Raw genomic sequence first — 13,811 nt, 5'->3', positions numbered from 1 at the left:
TATTTACAGGCTTTACTACTTTTCTTGTTCTAATTAATGCATGGAACTGTTTGTAAGCAAAAAAGATGTTCATATATCATATTTTCATGACAATGTAAACCATACTCAGTGACCTTGAATTTCCATAAATAGTCTCCGTTTTTTTATGTGCTGGTAGCTACACAAGGGGAAAGGTACTGCCTACGGGATTTAACCACCACAAGAGCTCTCTGATGGAACAAAAGATATTTGTGGTATAAATTCTAACCTTCAAACATCAATTCTCAGTAGCAAACTTCTAAAAACACTTCTAGCAAAACTGATTGAAAAATTAGTGTCCTCATAAGAATTAAGGGATAGATGAAAGGAGAGTTTTAAACTTGTTTTATTAAATGAATCTAAGAGTCTAAAACAAAGAAGTCATTGATTTACTAAACACTTAAGAAAATAAGACAGTCTTTCTTTTTCATTCATTAGTCATGTGCTTACTCACTCAAGTATTATTTAATACTCACTCTGTGTAAAACATTGTTCTAGTTTAATCAGAGGAGATTAAAATGCAGCAAGACAGAATTCTCGCTCTACTTAATCATATCATCTAATGCCTCAGATTGGAATATAAACAGTTCCTGAATCTATTAACTATATAGCAAGAAATCAGAATTCCTAGACTACATAGGAAGGGATGAAACCCAAATATTTTTCAATAATAGGATTGGTCAAAAGGATAAATAAACCCAATCAGACAGCAAGAAAATATTATATTCTTTCCATATCAGCAATCTCCCTAAGTTGCTGGCATACTCTTCCAATAATTAAAGGATTTTAATCATAGAATACAAGAAAAAAAAAGAAAGGAAAAGTAAATATTCCTTACTCTGAATATTTACCTTACTTTCAGTAAGGACTGAGTAAGGATATTTGAGCTAAACACACACAAACAACAACAACAACAACAACAACAACAACAACAACAAAAATAAAGCAGACCTCTGGGAAAGAAGGATGAAGGGGATGAAGAGAAGTTGGAGACTCTTAGACTCCATAACATCTACAGGAATTGAAAAAAAAAAATGAATCCAATGGATCACAGACCTAAACGTAAGAGCTAAAACTATAACACTATAATAAGAAAACATAGGAGAAAATCTTTAAAACATTGGATTTGGCAACATTTTCTTGGATATGGCACCAAAAGCACAGGCAACAACAACAACAAAAAACAGATACAATGGATTTCATCAAAATTGAAATCGTGCATATCAAAGGATACTCTCAGATAGTGAAAAGATAACTCTGAGAATGGATAAAATATTTGCGAATCATATATCTGATAAGAAATTAATAACCACAAGATATAAAGGACTCCTAAAACTTAACAACAAAAGCAAACAAATAACTATCCAAAAATCAGCAAAGAACTTGAATAGACATTTCTTCAAAGAAAATGTACAAATGGTCAATAAGCACATGAAAAGATATTCAAACTTCAGTAATCATGATAGAAATGGAAATAAAAACCACAATGAGATATCACTTCACATTCATTAGAATGGCTGTTATTTAAAAAGAGGAATAATAAATGAAACCTTGTGCATGGCTGGTGGGAATGTAAAATAGTGAAGCTGATGTGAAAATGGTATGTTAGTTCTTCAAAATACTACACGTAGAATTATTACATGATTCAACAACTCCACTTGGGGAGTTAACTCCCCAAATTAAAAAGCAGGTAAGCAATCAGATAGTTATCCATCAATGTTCACAACATTATTATTCATAATAACCAAAATGTAAAAGCAACCCAAATGTCCACCAACTGATGAATGGATCAACAAAATGTGATATACACACACAATGAAATACTATGTAGCCTTCAAAAGGAAGGACATTCTGACACATGCTACAACATCTATGAACCTTAAAAATATTGTTCTAGGTGAAATGAGCCAGACCCAAAAGGACAAATATTAAAGATTCCACTTATATGAGGTACCTAGAACAATCAAATTCATAGATAAAGAGAGTAGAATGGTGATTATCAGGGGCAGAGGAGGGAAGAGGCAAGTAATGAGTTATTGTTTAATGGGTACAGAGTTTCAGATTGGGAAGATGAACAAGTTCTGGAGATGGATGGTGGTGATGGATACACAACAATGTGAATGTACTTAATGCTCTTGAATTGTACACCTAATAATGATTAAAGTGGTCATTTTCATGTTATGTATATTTTATCACAATTAAAAAAAAACTTAAATTCACAAGAATTTGCTGAAAACTTAGAGAAGAGAGAGTCAGTAGAATCCCAAAGTCACAGCAGTGAGCAGTGGGTCAGGCATGACAGGACACAAGTATGCTTCCCTGCTGTCTATGTTGCCAGACAATACTCCTTGATATCTATGCAGTGTCACTATTTCATAAGAAGAAACTGTACAATAGATACAAAAATTAAGCAAAATATGACTGCACTCTCACCCTGTTTTAGTTTCCTGCATTTAAACATTTAGAGATACTCTCAGTTGTAACCTCTGTCACGTTAGCTCTTTTATCCTCCATTGCAGATAGGGAGAGAATATAAAACATTTACACATAAATCTCAAAAAAAAGATCAAAAAGATTTCATATTATATGGCAATTAGGAGCTTCTCAAACATTTACTTGTATTGTGGGGTACCTATGTTCAGAATGGGATCCACTTAAAAAAAAAAAGGCAGAATTCATCTTCTCCCAAAGTTTGCCCCATGCTGGTCACCGCAGCATTGGCCCCTCATACAGCCTTCTAGGCAGATGTAGTAATCTTTCCCAAGTTAGGAAGAGGCACACATCTTCTACTACTTTCTACCTTCTCTCTGCACTTAGTCGCACTGACTTCCTTGCTGTTCCATGAACACCTCAAATATGCCTTCAGGCTGGTGCAATTGCTACTCCTCGTGACTGGAATGATTGTCCTGTTGCTTCCCCGGCTCTCTCACTTCCCTACCTCCCTCAGGTCTCTGCTCAAATATCACCTCTAAAAGGCTTTCTAACCACGCTTACTTATTAAATAATGCCTCCTGCCCTCCATTCTCTCTGTCCTGCTATATGTTTCCCCACAGCATACACATAGTGGTTTGTTTATTTACTGGTTATCTGCCTCCAAACTAGCATGAGACCTCCATGTTTTATTCACTGCTATTTCCGCACCACAATCGTGTCTGAGTAGCTACTCGATGAGTACTTGCTGAAGGAAGAAAGTGAATAAAGGAAGAAGGAAGGAAGGAAGGAAGGAAGGAAGGAAGGGAGGGAGGAAGGAAGGAAGGAAGGGAGGGAGGAAGGAAGGAAGGAAGGAATTACTATTCAACTGCAGAAACATAAATGCTGAGAACAGTGATGCTGAGTTTTAAGAGCTGACCTGGATCTGTTCAGCCTCCCTTTACCGCTACCCTTAGGATCTCTGCCAGGCTCTCCCTCCCCACAACCTCAATGGCACTGATACCAACTTGGATGCCAACTCCTGATCTACACATTTTGGAGGGCCACCAGATAGGGCTTAATGACTGATCACCAGCTCAAGACAAATGGGTTTGGAAATTTTAGTTTTAACATTATTATTATCATTATTTTTTAATGTTTGACTGCAGACCACCTCTTAAGCAAATCCTCTGACAGATAACTCTTTTAGGAAAGGATCTGGGCATCAGTCTTTGTAATGCATCAAACTGAGTACATGTTAAGATATTTTGGCTCTTTTATGTTAATAAGACTAAATACTGTCGTCTAGAATTGATGAACCCAAACTGTGGCAAAAAAAAAAAAAAAAAAAAAGCAGGAGTATTGTTCCTTTCCTGAGTCAGAATAAGAAATAGGACTGTTTTGTCGGGACTTAGTAATGATGAAAAGTTGGGTTTAAGAAGTCTCAATTACTAACCTCTTCTTATTTCTCCCACATACTTAAAAAGTAAGTTTCAGTGAAAAGGAACTATTGTAAATGAGTTAAGTATATGCCTGTAATAAATATGATTCATTTCTTCAGCAAATCTGTACTAAGAATGACTGCATACAAGGCACCGTGCAGGGCCACCAATATGAACAAACTACAGTCTCTGCCCTTAAAACCTTAACAGTCTAGTGGACAAGCTGCCAATAGACACCAATTAGAACTCAGACACATCATAGAATTCAAGAATTTTCATGTTTCTATACCCCACTCAAACAGTATCTAAGTAGATACCAGAAATTTAAAGAAAATAATCTGCACTAGGAAATTATAGATATAATGCAAAATAAACTAATGTCCAAAAATGTTTTAAAACCCTTAAGAGTGAACACCTTGAATCATTAATGTTACTTACTTTAATTGACACAAATCAGTCTCTTTGCGATAATAAGTTCTAAAATTCAGGTTACGTTGAGTATATGAACTTGGGACACTAAAAATATTTGTACTCCTCTAATTAAAAATGTCTATAAGGGCGACTGGGTGGCTCAGTCTGTTGAGCTTCCAACTTCTGCTCCAACATGATGCACAATCCGTGAGTTTGAGCCCCAAGTCGGGTTCTGTGTTGACAGCTCAGAGCCTGGAGCCTGCTTCAGATTCTGTGTCTCCCTCTCTCTCTGCCCCTCTCCTGCTTATGCTGTGTCTCTTTCACTCTCAAAATAAATAAATATTTAAAAAATTTTTGAATGTCTGTATTCTTTTTTTTTTTCTTAAGAGAGAGAGCACGAGCAGGGGAGAGGAGCAGAGGGAGAAACAGAAAGAGAATCCCAAGCAGGCTCCACACTCAGCATCGGGCCCAATGTGGGACTCAATCCCAAAACCCTGGGATCATGACCTGAGCTGAACTCAAGAGTCATAGGCTCAACCGACTGAGCCACCCAGGTGCCCCCAAAATGTCTGTATTTGTAATTTCTAGGACACAAGAACTTTACACGAATGCTGTCTTCTTTCCTTACCCTGTACAAGGTCACTTTGCTTCCTCTACTTTTACGTCCCCCTAACACCCAGAATCTCATGCCTGGCTTCATTCCCTCTTTTCATCACTGAGTGGAATGGACTTCACCCAGACATTTCACACACACACTCCTTTTAATGGTACCATTCCTTTTCTTTCAAACTCTTGTCTATATTGGGAAAGTTCCTTTGATTTCCTTAAAATAAAACAAGCAAAATATTCTAATTGTGGCCAAATCAAGTCAAAGTAATACAATGACACCCCTAGACCAGGAACACAAAGTCACTCAACCTTTAAAACAACCTCAAAAGCACTTTTAAAGTATTGATACATTTCATAACATCATAATATCTCCAAATGTCCATCTAAATCTCAACTTCAGTTTAACACAAATACACCGCCACCCAAGAATCAGTATCCAAGAAGAACATTTAAACAATCTTCAATCTTTCTTTCTCTTATTCTCTGGTATTGTAATTTGATAGTTCGCTTTGTTTAATTGCAAATGTAGTTTATTTCGGCTCCATTTTGGGTGTTTGGAAATGACTTTTATAGAATCCTTGGTAACCTAACCACTATTTGGTGGCATATTTGGGTGGAATATGTACAAGTGCATTCACAGGATAAATACAATCTTCTTTCCTCTAAAAAGAATTTGTACATTACTCAGGTTAGTGATCACTGCAAGTATTTTGGAAGGTTAGCAAACTTCTGAGTTTAGCGTGCTCACCTCAAAAGGTGGCTGTAGGGATTTAAAAGGAGCATTTGAAGATCCCTTAATGAACTGCTTGACAAAAATGAGACCTCCACATTTGAGTCTGTTAAATTAATGTTATTACCAGTAATCTTAACAATATATGTAAATGGTGCTGTGATCCATATTTTCCCTTATGGCAGTATACCTGTTCATATATTCATTTTCTGTCCTCATCATGTTGCCCTAACCCACCTCTTGTAACACATAGTCTATTATTCTTTGTAACTGAGGAAGAATTGTGGATTGCTAAAGAAGATAAATAAAAACAATTCAGTTGTTACCCTTAATTTGATGATTTCCTTTACAAGATTCTGGTTTTTGTTAACGATCACGAGTGAAATAAAGTAAGTGAATGGACATATTGGCAAATATTTCTCTCAGGCTCAGACATCTAATTTGCTGATTTAAAAATTCAGAGTTACGTTCTTGATGACTGAAGTACTAGAGTCAGTTTGATTTCACACATAAGTGAAAAATTTTATGATACGTGCTTACAAAAATCTTATCAAAGTAGATAGTTTTGAGATGCATTATTAGGAGATCTGGCAGGTCACCTCTACTGAATTGCTCTCTATTAATGAAAAATTCTGATGGACCAGGTTCAAAAACAGAAAGAAAATTTATCTGGATAGTTAAAAAATTGTTGATTTTTAGATACCTCTCCCATATTTTCCTACTTATAAATTTTTAGATACTTCACATAAACAATTTGTAATAGCCTATACCTGACAACTTTACTAATAGAGAGTTCAAAATGGGATGATCCTACATTAGAGATGTACAATTATAACTGTCTTTAAAAATAGGATTAAGAGTAAACGCAACAACAGAGTACTTTAAATGCTGTACCATTTGTATTCAAAACAGAATACATTTTGATTATATATACTAAGCTACCAAATGTCTATCCACCATTATTGAACACCTCCTTATCATGTGTGAGACACTAAAATGCCTTTTTAAAATATGCGTTTTAACCTAATTTGTACAGAAACCCTTAGAAGGGTTAGTGACCAACTCTACAATTAATGAAGCTGCATTTGAAAAAAAGTGTTTGACTAAGATCACATGTTGAGCAAGAGAAATATCTAGCAAAACACATTTTCACTACATTGATGTGAATACAAATTTATCCCTCTATGTTTTTAACCCTTTATAAAAATATTTTGTAAATATTCTGAAATATAGTACAAATGTAATATGAATTTCCAAAAGAGCATCTCTGCATAACAATTCTGCAAACATTCATTCCTGAAAGTATGTCAGATGATCTCATGATATTATAAGAACATTGTTCCCACTTGACCCTTGATGATGCCATTTCTCTTTTCCCTACATGAATTACCATGAGCCAGTTTGTCCACGGTAACAAGAATATGTATCATGTTAAGTGGGACAAAACACCATTTAAACTTTGAAATTTTATTCCATGAAAGGATCATCTAAAAAGATTAGTCTCATAATATTTATCTATATGGAATATTAATTTTATATCATTACCCAGAAAAAGTGAAGGCATAATTTACCAATAAAATATCTTATTCAAAATGTACATACAGTTAATAAGCTATCCTTTCTCTAAACCTTAAAAGAAGCATTGTCCATTAGACTTGAAACAATAATCATGTAGTGGAGTTATATCCATAAATAAGGGGACATATACTTACCATATAACAATTCTTTCATTTCCCCCATTTTATTTTTCTGTATGGATTTTAATATCTACATTTACTTCTTTTTTTAATTTCTAATTATGGGTTCTCAGGAAAATGACATATTTTTAAATAATTACTTAGATTCTAAGATACACGGTTTATGAGCAACTGGTATAGTTGACAGTGACTACATCTAGTGAAATCACCCCTATTTCTTAAAAACAATCAAATGACAGAGGATGTCTAGTTTGGCATACAACACATACAAAATTTCATTAAAAATCTTTACACAAGGGGCACCTGGATGGCTCAGTTGGTAAAGCATCCGACTTCAGCTCAGGTCATGATCTCACAGCTTGTGAGTTCAAGCCCCATGTCGGGCTCTGTGTGGACAGCTCAGAATCAGCCTGCTTCTGATTCTGTATTCCTCTCTCACTCTGCCCCTCCCCTGCTCGTGCTCGTGCTCTTTTAATGAAACATTAAAAAAAAAATCTTTACACAAATGTTTCTGTGCTTATATTTTAATGCATCTGTCTAATCTTATTAATTCTTCTTTAAGAGCTTGATTTTCCAATTATTAGTATTAATAATTTTGCCCAAAATGGAGCAAAACTTGTAGTCCTGGCATATATATCAAATGTTCAGAAGATGATATGTACAGAAGAAGAGAAAAAAGGAAAGAAAAAAGACATACATTGCAGGGCAGAGATGGTAGGTTAATGACATTGTAAATGTACTTACTCCCTCCAAATTTCCAAGTGAACAACATAGGTGCAATCAGCTTTATTGTATTTTGATAAATGATTTAGAAAGCTTTGTAAAAAATCCAAGGAGCCATTTTAAAGACATTTATAATCAATAATAGCAGTCTCTCAAACACCTGACACAACAAAAGGAAATCATAAAATGAATAGCAATAAAATTACAATTAAAGAAATGGTATATTTTAATAATAATATATGGCATTTTTGACTCCCTGTGATATCACTTTAAAAATCCAAAGGTAATCCATTTCCTCTATAAATGAAGCAATAACAGCATGTTTTCACTTAAAATATAGTTGTTATTTTAAAGAAAAAAGAAGAAAGAACTCTTGTCAGTGTGGCTAAAAAGATATCAAATGATTCCACTGTATATATATTGCCAACTCAAATTTGTCTGTGGCAAATAATGTTTACTGGCACTGTTCAAGGCATTCCCTCCTCCTGTCCCTCTTGATCATGGTCTGGCATTTATCCTTACCACCCAGAAGAGTTTTGTTTCCCCAAAGTTTACTCTACCTTTAGCTGCCAAGGGCTGATGGCTTTCCTTGTTGCCTAAAGCCATTTCCTTCCAGCTATACAGAGGGGGGGAAGAGTCAGTTAAACCTTCAAAGAAGAAATTTCATTTTAAAGGATGGCATGAAACCAAAACCGTTCTCTTACATTCTACAAAAGTAGTCTACCCACACTCTGTGAATGCTCTTCCATAAATCTTCAAATGAAAATTATTTTTATACTATCTTACACTATCCATTTTATTATGACCTGGCCATCGTTTTTAAAATTTTATTTTCTGATGTTTATTTATTTTTCGAGAGAGAGAGACAGAGCATGAGCTGGGGAGGAGCAGAGAGAGTGGGAGACACAGAATCCAAAGCAGGCTCTCAGGCTCCAAGCTGTCAGCACAGAGCCTAACGCGGGGCTCGAACCCACAAACCATGAAATCATGACCTGAGCCGAAGTTGGACGCTTAACCAACTGAGCGGCCCAGGTGCCCCTATGACCTTGCTATGTTAAGTGGTATTCTAACTTGTATGCTCTGCAATTTTAACGAAATCCCTGGTGACAATTCATGAAATACGTTAGTCCTTCAAGAAAAAATATGATTGCCAAATTCTTTACAAGAACAAAACAAGAAAAAACAACCCAACAGTATGGCTGGTCACTTGCTAGATAAAAGATATTAATCAAAACTGGTTGCCTAACAATAAGCTAGCTTTTCATCCTCATGTTAATAACAAAAGTGCTTAATATTTTTAAATACATTCTGAAAAAAAATTATGGGTGGATTTATTGCCATACAAAGTGTATATATGTATACATTCTAGTAAAAATATGACACTGTCATTAACCAGCATGAATTTTGAAACCCCCTCTCCCCCAAACCCAATAACAGTGATAAATCTACACTCTTTAGCCCATAGTGTCTCTGAACCTTCCTGAGTGAACACTTCGGATTTGTAAGATAATCTGCCCCTTTAACCTGGAGCAAACACCAACTTGAGTCATGTTGGCATTGGATCTATGGCCTCAGTCTCATTTGATAATACTTCCATCAACTGAGTTCATTCAAGTATCCGTATTTATTATAAAACAATAGTTTAAATTAAATGATTAGTGACAGACCCTCAAATTCTTGGCAAAAGATACAGATTTAAACCTAATAAGGTCATCATTGTATGTTAGGAGTCACGCATACTAAAGTCATACTGGCTTATGCGCTCCAATTTTCCTTCAAAATATATTTTAATCTAGTTGTGGTCACTGCTTTCCTAAGAATATGCTATAATCTACTTACCTTTGAACACACTATTGCTTACATGCTACAAGATGGGAATACATCTCAGGATATTTTAATTTTACCTCCTTAAAATCATAGTATAGGGTTGTAAATGTACCAGATGTTCAACAAATAAAAAAGAAATTGAATCATAAAATGTATAAATTGACTGGCTTGATGTGCTCTGTGGTGAAATAAGTCATATCTTTGTACTTTCTCATTTACATAAATATTTAGGAACCCCCCACTACTTCATGCCAGGCACTGTGCTCTTTTGGGCCAACAAGAGATTTGGTCTCTGTTTCTTTGGAGCATTCAATATTCAAATCCACAAAGTATCTGCATGCCATAATAAGCACTGTGAAGGAAACAAACAAGGTACCATGACAGAGATTAACAGAGGACAGGGTACTTTTGACAGGTGATGAAGAATGATCACCTGAGGAAGAGACTTTTCAGCTGAGATTTAAAGTTTGGGAAGGAGCTAGCCATTCAAAGAGTGAAAGGAATAGTCCAGGCACTGGGAACAGCATTTTAAAAGGTTGTAGGGAGTGAAATCAGTCCATGTGTTCCAGGTACTAAAAGACCAATATGACTGGAGCATATAAAATGAGGGGGATGGGTTCAGTGAGGTTTTACAACCAGATCAGAGTGAGCTGTATGCTAACAGAAGCCATTTGTTGTTGATTGGTATCTATGTTTCTGCATTTATTCCTTTTTTCTATGCAGTCAGCTATCCAGTTTTTAAGGACAGGCATGATGGTATTGCTTTGTATACAATGCAAAGGCTGTAGCAGGAGTCCAGGTAAATTATGATGGGGGTTTGAACTAATTTAGTAGCAGGGTAGATGTAGAAAACAAAGTGAAAGAGGCATATCTGAGAAGTATAATTGGATAGAAAGATGTTTAGAAGATAAAATGGATAGATCTAAATATGGACTAGTTATGGATGAAATGTTGTCAAGGGGAAGAGAGAGAGTAATCAACACTTGGATGGTGAAGGCATTTATTCAGAAGTTAAAGATGGGGGGAAAGGATCTGGGACAGTTTTAGGGAAAATCATAATCATACCATTATGACATTTCGAATGATCCATTTACATTAATAAACTTTAAGCTCCTCCACAAGGTCTTGCCTTGGATTAGAAAAATACCAAATAAATCTTTCCAGCATATCACATTCTTTCATATATTTACTAGGAATAGAAATGAGATAAAAGTTAAGTTTCTATTATTCATACAAAATGCAAGAGTTTTTTTTGTTTTTTTTTTTTTCTTGTCATAGAGAAAGTGGTTTGGTCATACTGAATAAAGTGAATAGCCTTCCAGTGACTCCACCTCTGAATTTCTTACTTTTTCTTTGCTGCCAAAACTCACCTCAGCAACAGGTAGCAAAAACACAGAAGCACTACCACAGGAGGGCTCCCATGATCATTTCCAGGTCCTAGGGGACACAGTGAGGCATAAGGATGCTCTTGGCAAAGAGCCAGACCTGACTCATCTTTCTTCTGTAGATTCTTCAAGGTACCCAGTTAGCCCTGCCCTGAACCATAGGAATCATGGCATATTGTATACTGAGCCTCTGTAAAAATACATCACTGTGTCCCATGATTGCACAATGGTTCACTTCCAAAAGGGAATTTCCAATAGACTGGTATTTTAAATATACACACAGTGCAAAAACTTATCTTAGGTAAAACTATTACCAGTTGCCTAAATAGAAGGCAGTGTTCATTACATCAAATGTCATATTTTGTCTGACATTTTATTGTGAATAAGCTATTTTAATAATCATAACTCTATACATAAGGATCAGAGAAGTCTAGCTTTAAAATAATAAAATATTTTTAAATTCTATTCACCATAGTTTCTAAGAAAGTGAATTCTAGTTTAATTATTTTTTAAATAATGGTAAAAGAATTTGAAAACTTCAATAAAATGGACTATTTAATAATTTTATTTGGTTTACAGATGATATATAGTTAGATTTTATTGATGTTAAAGCAAAAATCATGAAAATATATTTTAAATTATCAAAAGAAAGAAAGAAAAGCAATGTCTTTCTCCTGCCCACAGGGAAGGAGGACAAACAGAAAAGAACATTAATCGTGTTTCTGAAAAGAAATGAACCTGCCAACATTGACACATAGAAACTGAAAATCCACCATTCTTTGAAAACCTTATGTTGATTTGGTTTTTATCTTATTGAAAGGAGTTTTTAAAAAAAAACTCCTCTAAGCTTCTCATGTAAAAAAAAAATTGCTCTTAGCTGAAGAGGAAATAAAAATTACTAAGAAGGTTGCAACTATAATATAAAAAGAAAATAAAATAAGGAATAAAATGTTATAATCACAAAAGCTGGCATGACATTTTTTTAGTTTGGTAATCTTGTTTTGATCTTTTGTCTTTAATACAAGTGAGGAAAACACCTATTTGTTTTTCCTTGAAAGTAAATGACCGTTTCGGTTGAGGGCGATAAAAAGTTAAAATGACACCGAATCTTTTCTGCATTTCACTCTCAAATGCTTATTCGTTTAAAAAAAAGAAAGTGTGTCGAGAAATGGGGCTAAGCAATCTGGTCAATCAGTCCTGTTTGTGAGCTGGGAAGGGGTGCGGCGCTGCCGGGCTATCCCTACAGGTAGGATCCGCTGTGCTGCTTCCGCACGCTCACCTCTGCAGATGGGGACTAGAACACAGGCTATTTGTTCTACCTGCCCCTGGAACTGAAACCCATCCAACAATGCTGCTAGCGTAAAGAAATTACGGACGTAAACCATCAGGTATAGATAGCTGCCTTTCCTTTCCACGATTTCGGAACCTGCTAGCAAACCCACACGGTCACAATCCGCAAAGGGTCGGCCTTGCAATGGCAATAGGTGCCTCTCCAGCTCCTCTTTCTCCAGTTGCTTGGACTTCTCCGTTCAGTTTCTCCCCTCTCTACCTCCCAGGTGGCATAACACCAAGTAGCCAAAACCCAGAGATGGGAAAATGGATACAGGTGGGTGTGGCGGTTGAGGCTAGCACTGGAGACAGACCGAGGGCTTCCCGGCCCGCCACACGAGAGGAGCAACAGAAAAGGCACTTACTTGCAACCTTGCCCGCCGAGGATGCCCATCCAGTGCACCCGCACAATCTGGCCTGTGAGGAGGGCGCGGGCTTCAGGGACCCCTTCCTCGCTCCTGCTCTCTCCCCGCGGCGTTCTCTCTGCTGCCGCTTCTCCCTCTTTCTTTGGGCTCCTGTTGCTCTGCAGGCGCCTGCCACAAGCCGCTGGCACCCAGGCTAGTCCAGCTCCAGCCGGGCGAGAGGATGGAATTGGAAACCAGACGCCCGCCACCAGATCGCTAGCGAGGGCCAGCGCCGAGACTGCGCCCCTCCTTCCGGGGCGCGCCCTGCCAGCGGCAGCCCCGCCCCCACGCCTCCTGGGGCAGCAGCGCGGCCCGTTCCCCTTACTCCTTCCTCCCCGCCCTTTCTCGGGCCCGCGCCGCCGGCTCTCCACGCGCGCACCCAGTGCAGGGCAGGACCCGCTGCGAGTACCGCGGCGCCGGGCTGCACCTTCTCCGCATGTGCTGTGGGAGAAGGCACAGGTGGGGTCGCGACCTCACATCCACCGCCACTCCTTCGGGTGGGGCGCGCGGACGTGCGCGCGGACGTGTGTGTGTGTGTGTGTGTGTGTGTGTGTGTGTGTGTGTGTGTGTGCGCGCGCGCGCGCGCGTGTTTGTGTGTGTGTATGGTGGGAAGGTCCGTCCAGCATTCTCCAGAGCCCTTCCCTTCCCTCACCCCCGCCCCCTCACCCGTTCCTCCCTCCTGCTCAGCAGAATCTGCTAACGTTTCCGAGAAGTCACTAAGTGGTTTGGTGGGAGCCGGCGGAGAACTCCGTGGGGACCAATGGCCAGTCTCCTGCGTCCTGGGCTTTGAGGATTCGGGACTGGGAATCGGTTCCTTCTCTGAGGTT

General features: G+C 37.7%; 1 protein-coding gene across 1 annotated transcript in view; it reads right to left on the bottom strand.

Annotated features, from left to right (window-relative positions):
- Positions 1–13,228, bottom strand: part of SCN9A (sodium voltage-gated channel alpha subunit 9) — a 166,139-nt gene extending 152,911 nt beyond the window's left edge. Inside the window, exon 1 of the mRNA XM_060621369.3 lies at positions 12,946–13,228. The gene's annotated coding sequence lies outside the window, so the exon portion shown is untranslated. The remainder of the gene's footprint in view (positions 1–12,945) is intronic.
- Between the last annotated feature and the right edge of the window lie 583 nt (positions 13,229–13,811).

Source organism: Panthera onca, chromosome C1, assembly GCF_046562875.1.
Source record: "Panthera onca isolate mPanOnc1 chromosome C1, mPanOnc1 haplotype 2, whole genome shotgun sequence".
Lineage (NCBI taxonomy): Eukaryota > Metazoa > Chordata > Mammalia > Carnivora > Felidae > Panthera > Panthera onca.
This window is presented reverse-complemented; position numbering and strand designations above follow the sequence as displayed.